The 13,460-nt window shown below is 40.2% G+C and overlaps 1 protein-coding gene across 9 annotated transcripts in view; it reads right to left on the bottom strand.

The window, feature by feature from the left end:
- sox6 (SRY-box transcription factor 6) overlaps positions 1-13,026 on the bottom strand; it is a 129,724-nt gene extending 116,698 nt beyond the window's left edge. For 8 of the 9 annotated variants that reach the window (XM_034110829.2, XM_034110812.2, XM_034110839.2 and 5 more), the window contains exon 1: positions 10,692-11,025. The gene's annotated coding sequence lies outside the window, so the exon portion shown is untranslated. Of the gene's footprint in view, positions 1-10,691; positions 11,026-12,576; positions 12,633-12,970 lie in introns of those variants that run through there. The other variant, XM_034110820.2, reaches the window with a different exon arrangement.
- Positions 13,027-13,460: the final 434 nt, after the last annotated feature.

Genomic DNA, 13,460 nt, shown 5'->3' with positions numbered 1-13,460 from the left:
AGTGGAGTTTAAGCTTATTATGAATACCTCTCAGAGCGCAGAAGCATGTACTGTAGAAATCAAAGGGAGTAATGGGCAGGTAAGCCTGTGTCATTTTAAGGAGGAAGTCAGTTGTGAAATTGTAAAATCACAAGGCCCTGCTGACAATCTCCTGCCCCTCAGAACACTCTCATGAATGATTTCTAATGGAGGTGGCTATCACATATCTGAAAAAGTTAGAAGTTTGTGAGGCGAAAAGAAAGAAAGTCCAATGCTTATCTTCCCATTGATGAAGACTTATAATACTAAGACTATTTGTCCCTCTGATTAAAGAGCACGCACGCTGAAGTCCACAAGAATGTGGGATTCTTCACTCATTCAATTCAACTCGTGCCCTAAGCTTCCCAAAGTAGACCTGGCTTTGCACTACATTCCTCATGGTTTCATGTTCAATTGGCTGTGAAAGTCCGCAGCGTTACTCTTACATGCTTATAAACCATAAAGAAATAAACTGATAAAATCATCCTAATTGTTTTTTTATTGTTTGGGGCATAAGAGCGGCTCATCCCAATTCTGAATTCCTGCATCTAGCAATTGCATATATACTTACATTAGCTGTAGGGTTATAGTAGCATATCCATTTGTCCATTTTCTGCCGCATAGCTTAAGTTATAAAGTTCCTCTTCTGCGTATGTTCTGTAAAGATGATATCATAACACGACTGCTCCGAGGCAGCGCATACTCTCATGCTCTTATTTGACAAAGGCATACACACACAAACTAATAGATACTGTTCTGTTTCTCCTCTGAATATTCACCCATGTTTCCACATCATCTGCAGGTCTCCTAATCACAGTCACTTCCCCTTTAATCACAGGGCTCTAATTAGGTCCTAATAAACCATTTTGCCATCCTCTTGGAGCGCCTGTGTTACTCACACATCAAACCCAGAAATACTATATTAAGGGCCTGTCAACCTCAACGGAAAGCTCCTCCAGCAGCAGTGATACGGATACTGCAGGCACACCCTCTTACACTAATTGAAATTATCGAAAGCTCCGCTTACATGTGACACTTGGCCATGTCTGAAACCATGGCCTGAAGCAGTCAAACGCATGACGTTGGTGCCAGCATCGAGGCTCTACGGCGTTCTCTGATGTCGGGTAATTGTTTTAACCTGAGTGGATATGGCACAGGGCCTCATACTATCTGTTCTGCCAAGAGAAGAAAAAAATGTTGCTAGCACTTTTCTCCTCTGTTTCTTCTTCTAATTCAGTCCAGCATAAGCTTCAGGAAAAACCTCAATGATTCCATGTTAATCTTGGAGGACCAGTGTTGGAGATGATGATCACTGACCACAAGTTGATAATGATGACTGTTTAATTAGAAGCCTTTCTTTGGCCAGGCCACAAAGCCAAACTCCTCCACCCTGCAGATGGTAACCAATAAATGTAGCTTTACTGAGGATAAGGAGGAACATTGTACCTCAACAGTTTACCCTCAACCCCACCCGTAACCAAGGACATAAAGACTTTCTCCTTACTAACACAAAAAATATGCAACCATAGCCCTGCGTCATGGTTAAGGTTGGGAAACTAGAACACTTCGTTAGGGTTGGCAGAAATATCATGATCATGGTAAATATTTAAAAAGTCAACTGTGATGGGATGCCTCCACCCTGTGACTTTACACTGCGGTAGGACAAACTAACTCTGCGATCAAGTTTTGACAGTGAACGTAAATCGCTATTGCAAATTAGCAGCATATGAACATAATTGTAGCAGGGAGGGTTTTTGAGGTCATTTGTATATATTTGTATGCAGTCTGCAGAGTCATTCATTTTGATCGTACAATATTCCAGCAAAAGCAAAAGATCAATCTTTCTAAACATTAAATCTAAACATCTTAGGTCCTTAATACTTGTTCCACGATGTCATTCCACTCTCCTCAGCAAAGTTTTTACTAACTGTCCTTTCTAGCGGAAAAAATACCGAGTGTTAGTGTTCGTCAGTAAGGACCACCCCTCCCATCTTCCACTAGTGCCCCTCAGTCTAGTCCTCACCCACCTCTTGTCAATCATCCTCCCCTACCAGAGGTTTCTACACCCATACTGCCTGGCAGAAACAGCACTGTGTATTGTGTGTGTGTCTTTGTGTGTGTCTAGATTTTATGTGGGTGGGTGGCGTGTGCCAGAGTGGCTATCCCCTTAGTTTGTCAAAGAGGCTCATGGGAAATATACTGCATTGGCCAAACCACAGGCTTTCTCTGTCATTTCAGCAGATTTCTCTTTTTAGTCCCATTCAAGAAAGTGATTATCATAGACGCTACTTTTCGATTTATTCTTTGAGCTCGTCGGATGTCGCGAGGGCGGGACGACCAGCGGCATCAGAGGAACTGCACAGCTCATTTACACACACACACACACACACACACACACACACACACACACACACACATACACACACACACACACACAAACAGAGTAAACAGAGAAAGCAGCGGCTGTAACACAGGCTTTCTGGGCTTTCCTCAATGTAGCTGCAGTTGGGCCAACCCGGAGTTACGTGTTTCACCTAGACTGCAAAATGTTTCCACTGTATTCAACAGTTTTTTCTAAAGCATGTTAGTTAATTCATGAACCCTTAAAGAACAAGAACATAATGTAAATTCAAATTCTGGTTATTATGAACCAATTAATATTTTCCAAGCTCTATAGTGGTTATGGTTATGTTGGGGCACAAGTAGACAGAGTGATGGATAAAGTTTCTCCAGCATTAACCATGTACCCGCAGTAGTGAGGGAAGGAATATGTGCCATTTGGAAACAAGTGAGAGGGGAAAAGGCAACCACTGCTTTGATGCCACCACTCGGTTTATTTCCACCCAATAAGTACAGTACCAAATAAGTATTCTCAACAACCTTGAGAATACAAGATTTCCCCTGGGAACAATAGACAATGTGTGGTTCAGGAGAAAAGTCAATGACAAAGACTTAGACAAAAGGAGACTGAATATGATGTACTTACACATAATCAGAAGGGTCTGATGCAGCGTGTACACTAACATCATGATTTGAGATAGAGAGAGAATACCAAAGGCAGACAGAGAGCAAGAGAAAGCTTGTGGTCGCGTCTGCTGAAGTCATTTTCTCATAATGCACATGAAGGGCAAAGCCTTGTAACACATCCAAGTCGGTGTAAAAAAATTATTCCGAAAGGAAACAAAAGACCTAGGCAGAAGAGATGCTATGGTTAACTTCATCAAAACTTTAGCCACAAGACCGTTTCCATCAATCCCCCCACCCTCCGTCTTTGTCACTTTGATTTATTTTTGGCATCAAACATCAGCATTTTCCACAGGAAAAACTGTTGGGAATCTGTTTTCTGGCCCAATAAGTCTTGTCTTTTCCAAAACTTCTTGCCTGTTTTAGATGTCACAGTAGCAGCTCCATGATGCAAGTGGTTGATCAGTATTTGTTTCCATCCAAGAGGGCTGACACATTATCTGGAGAGCTTGGAATTCAGCTGCAGCAAAAAAAAAAAGTAGTTTTTGTTCTGAGGCCTGTCTTGAAACGTACACTGAACAAAAGTATAAACGCAACACTTTTGTTTTTGCTCCCATTTTTCATGAGATGAACTCAAAGATCTAAAACATTTTCTATATACACAAAATAACCATTTCTCTCAAATATTGTTCACAAATCTGAAAAAATCTGTGATAGTGAGCACTTCTCCTTTGCCTAGATAATCCATCCCACCTCACAGGTGTGGCATATCAAGATGCTGATTAGACAGCATGATTATTGCAGGGGTCTGGGGGGGTCCGAAAACCAGTCAGTATCTGGTGTGAGGGGTAGGGGTAGGGTTAGGGTAATGTTGTGAATCGAGTGGCCCATGGTGGTGGTGGGGTTATGGTATGGGCAGGCGTATGTTATGGACGACGAACACAGGCCACTCGATTCACAACATTACCCTAACCCAACCCTCACACCAGATACTGACTGGTTTTCGGACCCCCCCAGACCCCCCCAATAAAGCAAAAATGCACATTTCAGAGTGGCCTTTTATTGTGGCCAGCCTAAGGAACACCTGTGCAATAATCATGCTGTCTAATCAGCATCTTGATATGCCACACCTGTGAGGTGGGATGGATTATCTCGGCAAAGGAGAAGTGCTCACTCTCACAGATTTGTGAACAATATTTGAGAGAAATGGTTATTTTGTGTATATAGAAAATGTTTTAGATCTTTGAGTTCATCTCATGAAAAATGGGAACAAAAACAAAAGTGTTGCGTTTATATTTTGTGTATGTATTGAATGTACTGACAGCAACGAGTAAATGTTAAGGTTAAAGATTTGTATCAAAAAATATATTTTGTTGTTAATATTGAATGTATTGTCTTTCAGATCATTATGGAATTACATGGTGAAGGTGCTCTAGTCAAATATCTAGAACAGTAAAAATAGCGAATCATGGCCATGTCAACACCACACAATTGTGCGTTCAAATCACATATCTCGAAAGTATGTGGATCAACACATTTGCAAACACTGTAAGAGCACACACACAAATGTGCACACAGTAATGTAGAGTTGCCAATCTGATAGGAAACCAATCGTGAGCCAACAAAACGGCTCCCAGTCTTCTAAAGGCTGGACCGCAGAGTAAAGAGGCCAGAGCAGCTAGCTTAGTCACAACTAAACGGAGCATATTTTACATTGTGTGTCGATCAGGCTGGCTTTCAACCTCCACCAACTGGATAATGTCTAATCGTTCAGCTTTTACAGATGCGGGACCCTGTGTTTGGATATAAAAATAACTATTGCCTTCAATAGGGTTATTCATAACAAAAAGTAAATCCAAAGACTGTAGGTTTTCCATGCCATACTTGTGCTATTTCTCCCTTATGAGAGGATGAGGTTTAATGGCCTTCTTTCACATTATTTTACACAAATTCTCAGCTCAGCGTCACAGCTGCCCGTCTTGGCTCAAGTGATATTTTCAGAGAGTCCTTTAACGCTTCCTCCAAGGCACTGGCTGGCCCATGGGAGGACCTGATCCAAGCACAATGGGGGGGATCACAAGGAAAAAGGCTTGTTGTGGCGCTTTTGTGTCAGAGCAGCGCAAAAACCCGCATTACACTAATCTCTTTTCCCTTGTTCACTCACAAGACACAATCTTAGGTCTTCAGAGCTTCTCCAATTCTCGTAGGACAGAAATCACTAGGGGCAAAAGATCACAGCAACTTCCCCTTGTTCTTATTATAATACTCCCAGCATCCAGCAGCAAGGTCACTCAAAAAGTTTAGTTTGTATATCTGTCTATCTATTACAAGTTCAAAGATTGATACATTTACATATATTATTTCTTTGTGACTTAGATTAAAGGTTGGTGTGACTGCAGTCAGTAAAAGCTGTTTCTGAGTCAAAGTAAAAAAATAATTACTGCACGTCTCTGTCAAACTGTAGCTCACAAAATGGTTCCCACAGAAAAAGAAACATGGCTTTGGATGATGTACCCAAAAGGACCGTGGCCCGACATCAGTGTTTGTTTAAAATTCAGTTTTAACCACCTGCACTATTTTCACACAACAGTTATCAGCCTTGGTCCATATGCTGCGTGCGTGCGTGCGTGCGTGCGTGCGTGCGTGCGTGCGTGCGTGTGTGTGTGTGTGTGTGTGTGTGTGTGTGCAGGGACTCAAATCCACCACATTTTAATTACTGCCCGGCTGCAGTGTGTGCCTCTTTGATATGGAAATAAAGGCAACCATCTTCACACTGCCACTGTACAAATCTTCATTTGATTCATAAAAAACAATGAGCCCGACTAATTCCAGCACCTGATCACAGTCCCAGACCTGTGTCAGAAACACGTGGCCACCAAGGGCCCACCAATTAATTCTACATATTAATCTGTGATTTAAAAAAATCAACAGAAGCTACTTACCATAGCCTAGACTGTTGCATTTTGATGTCAAAGTTAATTATGCACAACTATGCTATGGACTAAGAGAAAATGTCCAATTATTTTTTTGAAAAACATTTTCGGTGGGAGAGTGAATGATACAGATCAAAATGGGCCACTTAGGTTACTTGTGCAATTATGCCGCTCCTGTGAAGATACACATATTTGGATTTTTTTTTTTCATCTGTAATCCTTTAATGTCAGCAATGCTGTTCACTTACAGCAGCCAGAGGGACACGGATATCTAATAGAGCAGAAAAAACTGCCCCATGCCCGTGTCGATGTTTAGTGCTGGAGCACATAGGTGCCATTTGTTTCTGAATGAAAGAATACCGTGTACTCAAGTTTAAACCTTTCACATTAGAGAAACATGGATACAATTGTAAATGCTTTAGATTATCCTTAAACAACATTGTACATCGTTGTATTACTCTGCCTCGACTTCCTCTCAGCTTTTTCGTGTAAAACGGTGACTTGTGGAGGCGATATCCCCAATGTAAGCTCGTAATAACCCAGTTGAAGGTTGATTTCATTGCTATTTCTCCTGTACAAGAAGTGACAATTGATCACATTTAGAAAAACCACAATTTCCTCCTGTACAAGCACAAATCCTATCCATCCAAACAGAACATATCTACACCGTACTGGTTTTCTTAAAGCCACGAAGCCTCAAAAACCTGAACTACCAAATGTACTTTAGTGTACACAGAGAGGCTTACATTCATTACACATAACACCGTGCATCGGCTAATCACTATGTCGCGTTAGGCATCGTGACAGAAGTGACATGTTACCAACATGACAGAAACTTCTTGTTGAAGGGGACAAATTAGCCTAAAAAAATACTATGGCATGTTCCCATCAATTTTGATCATTGTTGAAATGTTCTAAAGCAAATTAGATAACACTTAGAAAGACATATGTCACAACATGTGCTGCCACATGTATTATCTCCTGCAGTCCTCCACCCTCCTGCTGCCCCCCTCCTCTACCTTTACCAGGCCTGCTGTTGTTTACCTCTTCTCATCTTATTTATCATCAGGTCTCTGCCGCTCCCACCACTACCACATAGCGAGGGAGACATAGTACCTGTGCACCCCCACCCCCACCTCTATAGCTTCCACCTCCCTGCTCACATCCCGGCAGCAGCCTGTCACTTGCAACAAAAAAGCTGTATTTCTGCAGAACACAGTATATATGGAAAGATAACACAATGTGTACGGTTTCAGTTATCTGGTCTAAATGGCATCTGGTCTGGAGACAAAGCGTGGCTTTTTAGATTTTTGACGCTTCAAATCAAAATCAACAGCAGTGTTTTTCCAAGTAAAGAAGACATTATATTGCAAGATATCTGACAGGGGGAAAGTATCACTCATGCATGCACACACACTGAGGAGGCGTACCTAGGGCTAACACACACACGTACAGAGAGAGAGAGCAGCACTGTACACTTATACAACAAGTGCCGTTTTAGAAAGATTTAATTCTAGGGAGACCTGGAGCAACGTACTCATAACTTTGTATTAATAGTCTACGTACAGTATCACACAAATTGTTATATTGTGTGTGACATTGTTCAAATCACAAAACATTATTATAATTTATAGTCCAATTGCAGTATTAGGTCCTTGAAATCAGCTTATCGTGAGTTGGAATTGGTAGTAATTTCAAAGAATAATTTTTGGCAGAGTAAAACCTACAGTAACCAGTACTCTCATTTCACATCACTGTGTGGCGTTTACAGAAATAATATTTGTTTTTGAAGCAGTGACATAAAGAAACCCTTTTAGAATTACAAAAATAAATCTTTGAGCTCAACACTGATGAAGGGACTCTAAGTAGAGAGAGTCAGTTATAATACTATTCCCAATGGAAAACATCTGCTGTTTATTCTAAATAATTAGATTCACCTTCTGTATAAATAAGCTGAAGGCATCAATGTGTACACACAGGTGAGCTATATGAAAAACAATATCACTTTAAGCATGTTTCTTACTGAATCGCTCTCTCTTTCCCTCCCTACTTCCCTCCTGCCTTTTCTTTGATCCCACTAATTGCTGGCACAAGAGCTTAGTTAAAACAAATCCTACCTTCAGATGATGAGGACAGGTAAAAGTCGAGCTACAAGTTAATTCAGTTCATGGCAAAACAATTCAGATGAGCTAATTCACAACAACATTTCTCTTCCACTCAATAGAACAAATAACAACAAAAAAAGGCTTAATCTCAATGTATAATGATGAAAGAAAATCTCAGCAGCAAAGTTGCTCTTGCAACACGGGAGACATTGGACTTGGACAGAGTGCAGGATGTGTTTAGACAAGTGAACCAGGTGGCTTCTCCCTTCATGCCAAAATAAAAGTCCTCAAAATCTTTGAATTTACTCAGCGTTAGCGAGTATATATCTTATGCTGAGTCCAGGTTGGAAATGCTGCCTTTCTCAGTCTTGCAAAAAGCTCAAGATCCACCTGAAGATTAGTCCTTCAAAATACAGAAAATGTGTAAGGCCAGTCAGTGTGAATTATGATAGACATTATTGCCCTGCAGTTCAGTATCAGTACCAACAAATTGCCAGTCTTTAGTTGTTGATTAATGTTTAAATCAGAGACAGTTACTGTGAAATGTCCCGGGCAACACTGATTAAACAGCAAGGATTATTTCAAGGAATCCCATTGCCAAAACTATAGGAATATTTTTCAATATTTAAGTTGTCTTAAAACTCCAAACAAGTTTAGAAAGGAAGAATGAAGCCTAAATAATTATAGACGGTTGTTTCTCTGCAATAAATGTAAGTAAGATATTATAAATAAGAGCCAAGTGCGGTTGTGTGTGGCATCAAAGGGCTCTCATGCCGCTTTTCACTCTTCCCCTCTCGCTCTTTCAGGCAGCGACACGCTGAGCTGCACAAGCCGTCAGAGACAAACTCTTCTGGAGACAGAGCCGAGTGTCCCTGTATAGCAATCAGGACAATGTGCTGAATGGGCAGTCTAATTATAAATGTGCCATTTAGACTCGCATTTGGTCTCCGGAACCTTATTACCTTATGAGGGAACCTGCGTTCACAGATACAGGAAGAGCAACTGTTCAAAACAAAAATACCACAAGGATAGAAAGTTTACTGCGACCCCGCGAGAATGTGCTTTTGTTGAGTTTTAAGGAGAGATCATTTACAGTAATTAGCCACAGGTGCGTTATTAGCGTGGTCACGCGACGCATGTGATCATCGTTTAATTGATAGAAAAATGACACAACTGCACTACTCAAATTAAGTTTGTAAGTGTTTTCATCGCATAATATATATGTGTATTAAAATGTTATTAGGAATCCCGCAACCGCTTTATAAAGGCTTGTTTGTGTTAGGGAGTGTCTCATTTTGGAAAAATATCTTAAAATGAGGGATCAACTCTGCGATGTCAATACCATGTTTCATTTATGATATTTTAATAATATTTTAACAAGCGTAAAAATATATTTATTAAGTTTGCACAACATTACAATTTCTCGGAGACATTATATTTTTAAATAAAATCTAAAACAAACCAGATCAAAGTTTATTCTCTGCACTAAAAATATCTAAACTATAATTGTCTTTTTAAAGGCCAAATGGTTAATGTATAAATGGTCTCAAATAAAATGTCTAAAATGTGTCTAATGTAAGAAAGCAATTACTCCTTATGATATTAAACACATTTGCACTTTTAACAAGAGATCCTCTGTTCGGTCCGGAGCTCCGGGCTTCACAGACTTCGGCTTAAATGGAAAACTGTCTGTTGAAGTACATCTTCTCTAAATGGACAAGCCGTGCGATTGTTGAATTTAATTTATGGCTTATGCATTCTTTAGAGGTCAATTCCCCTGACCCTCCGAGAAAGTTAAGGAAGAACAAATTCCCAGGCTATACGGGGGCCAGAAACTCGGTTTTTGTCAATAAAAAAAACAGAAAGTAATCTACGGATGAAAATCAGTTCTGGGGGCAAAGTGGCCCGAGCTCTATAAAGGTAGCCTTTATGAGATATGTGCGAAAGCTTCAAATAAACGTGTCCCCCTCACATGCAGAGGGGAACCCTACCAGGCTGCACGTCATTGTCAATGAATAGTACCGCTGTGTGGACAGAAGGGAAACTGCCACCAGCTGAAGAAAGTTACGGGACATGTAAACACAAACACCAAAGCGCTGTAAACATGAAACTATTTAACAGTTAAGTAAGATTTGCTACTTGTTTGTGACGTTAAGTGTAAATGTTCTCGGTGACAGAGGTCCGGTTTGTGTGTTAAGGCAGTCCGCTGAGTCCGCTCGCGCGGCTTCACACTGCTGAAATAAACAAAGCAAAAACGAGATGTCAAACCTTTAAAGCTGGTTGAGGTTGTCTCGGGATATAGTTCTAATGAAGTTAGGTGTTAGATTGAACGCAGATTCGCCGATTCTGAGTTGAACCCGAGCGCCTCGGAGCCAGCCTCGCGCCACTCTCGTCTCGCGTTTACTCCGCTTGTTTTGGTGAAAGCGACGCATCAAATAATCACAATACTGAAAGTTTGACAATCATTTCCCCCGTTGGAAAAATGTGCGAACTCGTTTAAGCTCAAAACATGAATAACTTTCTTATATTGTTTTAAAGCGAAACGCGCGCACTGTGCCGGAACAGTACACTGACAGCGCGCTCGACTTTTAGGATTCAGCAATAAAACACAAGGTGAAAATATCAGAATAACATAGAGCATGTTGAAAAGTACAGCAAACGTGTTGTTTACCTTGATGATCTGAGTCGTGGAGAAGTTGTGTATTCGTCCTTTTCCGTGCGTAAACACTATACTAAACGCTACACTGTAGAAATGATCACTGAGCTATCTGTTGAGCGAAAACTTAAGTGTGCTCACACGGGGCCATATGAGGGGATCGTGTACTCTGAAGTTCAGCTGTCCAAAACTACAAGTAGCTTTTGTTGTTCGCCTATCTGTTCTTTATCTCGCTCTCTCTCACTCAGACAGGAGAAGACGATGGGTAGAGCTGCTGTCAATCTTGGCAATCAATGCGCGCAGCCATGTCGCAAGTATTCAAAGCATTTCCCGTCGTGCAACATCAGAAAGTGAGTGGCCAGGGCATTGATCTGAGGAAGGCAAAGAGGCAGGACTCCCCCCTCCTCCTCCCAGACAAGAGATGCGAGAGAGAGAGGGGGGGAGAGAGAGAGAGATTTGTGGCGAAATAAAAGTGGAGACAGGGAGGATGGTTGTAACTGCCCGCAGTTTAGTCCGTTTAATAAGCTTACTTAGATGAACACTACTTACAGGCGCAGCGACTGCAAAGTTAAGGATGACTTTAGAGGTGCAACACTTTGAGTGACAAAGCAACACTTTTTAAATGTATTTTTGAAAGAGGACAGCTAACTTAGCCTACTGAACTCTCCAACTTCTTTGAAAGTGTTTAAAGATTAGGCTACCGTTTCTTTGGAGGAAAATGTGTTCAGCTGACATGAGATAATAAGAGCAGGTGAGACTCACTACAAGGGCAGCAGGGACTCGTGTAAACGTGTGTGATACAACAGTATTTATTTTTCATAAATACAGTCACCACCTAAGTTAAATCTACAAATGTTTTCCTTTGTAATACCTTATTTAACGACCATGTGAAAAACACATTTAGATGTACTAACCAGAGGTTTGCAGCTTCTCTTCAGATTTCTGCATATTTCTTGGACTGAAATGTATATTATGCACTTCAACTTTTAAAAAGATAAAATATATTTTTGACAGATTTTACTATAAAGAGTACTTGCAACGTTCCTCTCGTCATGTTAAACATGTATTTACACGCACCCATATTATTTGATGAATACATGTTTTGATTCCTAGAAATGGTACACAATTAAAGTAGGCTATCCTCATGACATGCTCAAAATTTAGAATTATATAATTGTATTAATGGACCGATTTTCAATATAAAAATGATAGTTCTCTAATTGATTAGAATAATAACGTGGGTAAAAGTTATTTTCCAGCATCAAATTGAACGTTTTACTTTCATTTTTGTATTTGTTGTATGTATAACATCTATAAAATGTCTGTATAAAATCCAAGAAGATATTTTTTCTAGAACATATAATTTAAGATACCAAATGTGTTAACTCGCTACCTTAATGTAAACACTTCATATTATGCTAGACCTTAACATTCAATTATATAAATCCTGTATTGTTTTCAAAGCAGATCCGGGACCAGCCGTTTGACATCTGAAATGACAGTAAAGGTCCATCGGCTGACCTAGGAAACCCACAGGTTGAGATCTCTCGCTAAAACAGAGGCTTTTACAATGAGACACTTCTCTGTTTTGAATAAAAATGTGTTTGAAATTATCAGCTGAACTTGGAAGAGGCCCCACATATGTCAAACACACGAAATAAATGTCAATGGAGAAGATCACAAAACAGAGAAGAGTCACAAATGAAAAACAAGAGCGAGACAACTGATGGAAAAGTTGTAATCTAAAAATCAGCAGCAGCCTTTTGTGACATACAAAAATAAACCCAGTATAGCCTACATTACAGCATTTACCCACTATGAATTCGCTTTGCCACATGCCTAAAGTGTCACAACAGCAGACTATCATGGATCACATAAAATAAATAAGAAAGTTACTTACAAAGACAGGAGACAGCAGGATGAAATTCTGATTGTTAACTGCAGAGTCACATAGAGCTGCAAGAGGGAGGAGAAGCACAGAAAGAGAGAGAGAGAGAGAGAGAGAGAGAGGAAGAGAGAGATGGGGGTGTGAGGGGGGGATTGGCCACATCAGCTCACATTCCCTTCCTTTTTTTTTGTTCAAGGTGAAGTAAAACGCACCACATCTCCATGAAGAAGAATCTCAATTATAAATTTGTCTCAATTCATTTAGTTTTGAGTTCAAGTTTTAAATGTCCACTTATTTCTTTATGCTCAGTTTAATTTGCTAAAAAAATTGCCAATGGTAAAAACGAGAAAGAAAGGAACAGAAAATAATATAAAAACAGAATAGATAAAAGGAAAGTAAGACTTACCTTTCCGAAATGAACTTTTGTTTCTGTAGTTCTGCGGACCCTTTGAGCACCTCCTGAGACTGAACAATGGGAAACTAAAGGAATCTAAAGAATTGTGTGTTTCAAACACAGTGAAACACCTCAGTATATTGAAATTAGATATAATTCTCCAACCATCTAACTCTGAATTGTTCAGATCCACGCATGATGTGATGTCTGCTCTGTGTGAAGACTCTTCAGGAGCGGACTTCCCGGGACTGAAATGTGTGTTTCACGTGTCTCATACGCCACCTATTGGTCACTACAGGAAACACCTAGGTACTTCCTCAAGCCCTCAAACAGCAGATGACTCTGACAACAATCTGAGGATCTGTGCCACGACATTCAGCCTTTTTTCTGGTAAACTCTATGCTGCCCGATCTGATGTTTAAATGTAGTCAACCCTGACTAAATTGTATTGTAAAAATGGCATCTTAGCAGTGAAATCATATATTTGAAACACTTCAGCATT

Source organism: Pseudochaenichthys georgianus, chromosome 3, assembly GCF_902827115.2.
Source record: "Pseudochaenichthys georgianus chromosome 3, fPseGeo1.2, whole genome shotgun sequence".
NCBI lineage: Eukaryota > Metazoa > Chordata > Actinopteri > Perciformes > Channichthyidae > Pseudochaenichthys > Pseudochaenichthys georgianus.
Note: the sequence above shows the minus strand (reverse complement) of the source record. Positions and strands in the feature narration are given on the sequence as shown.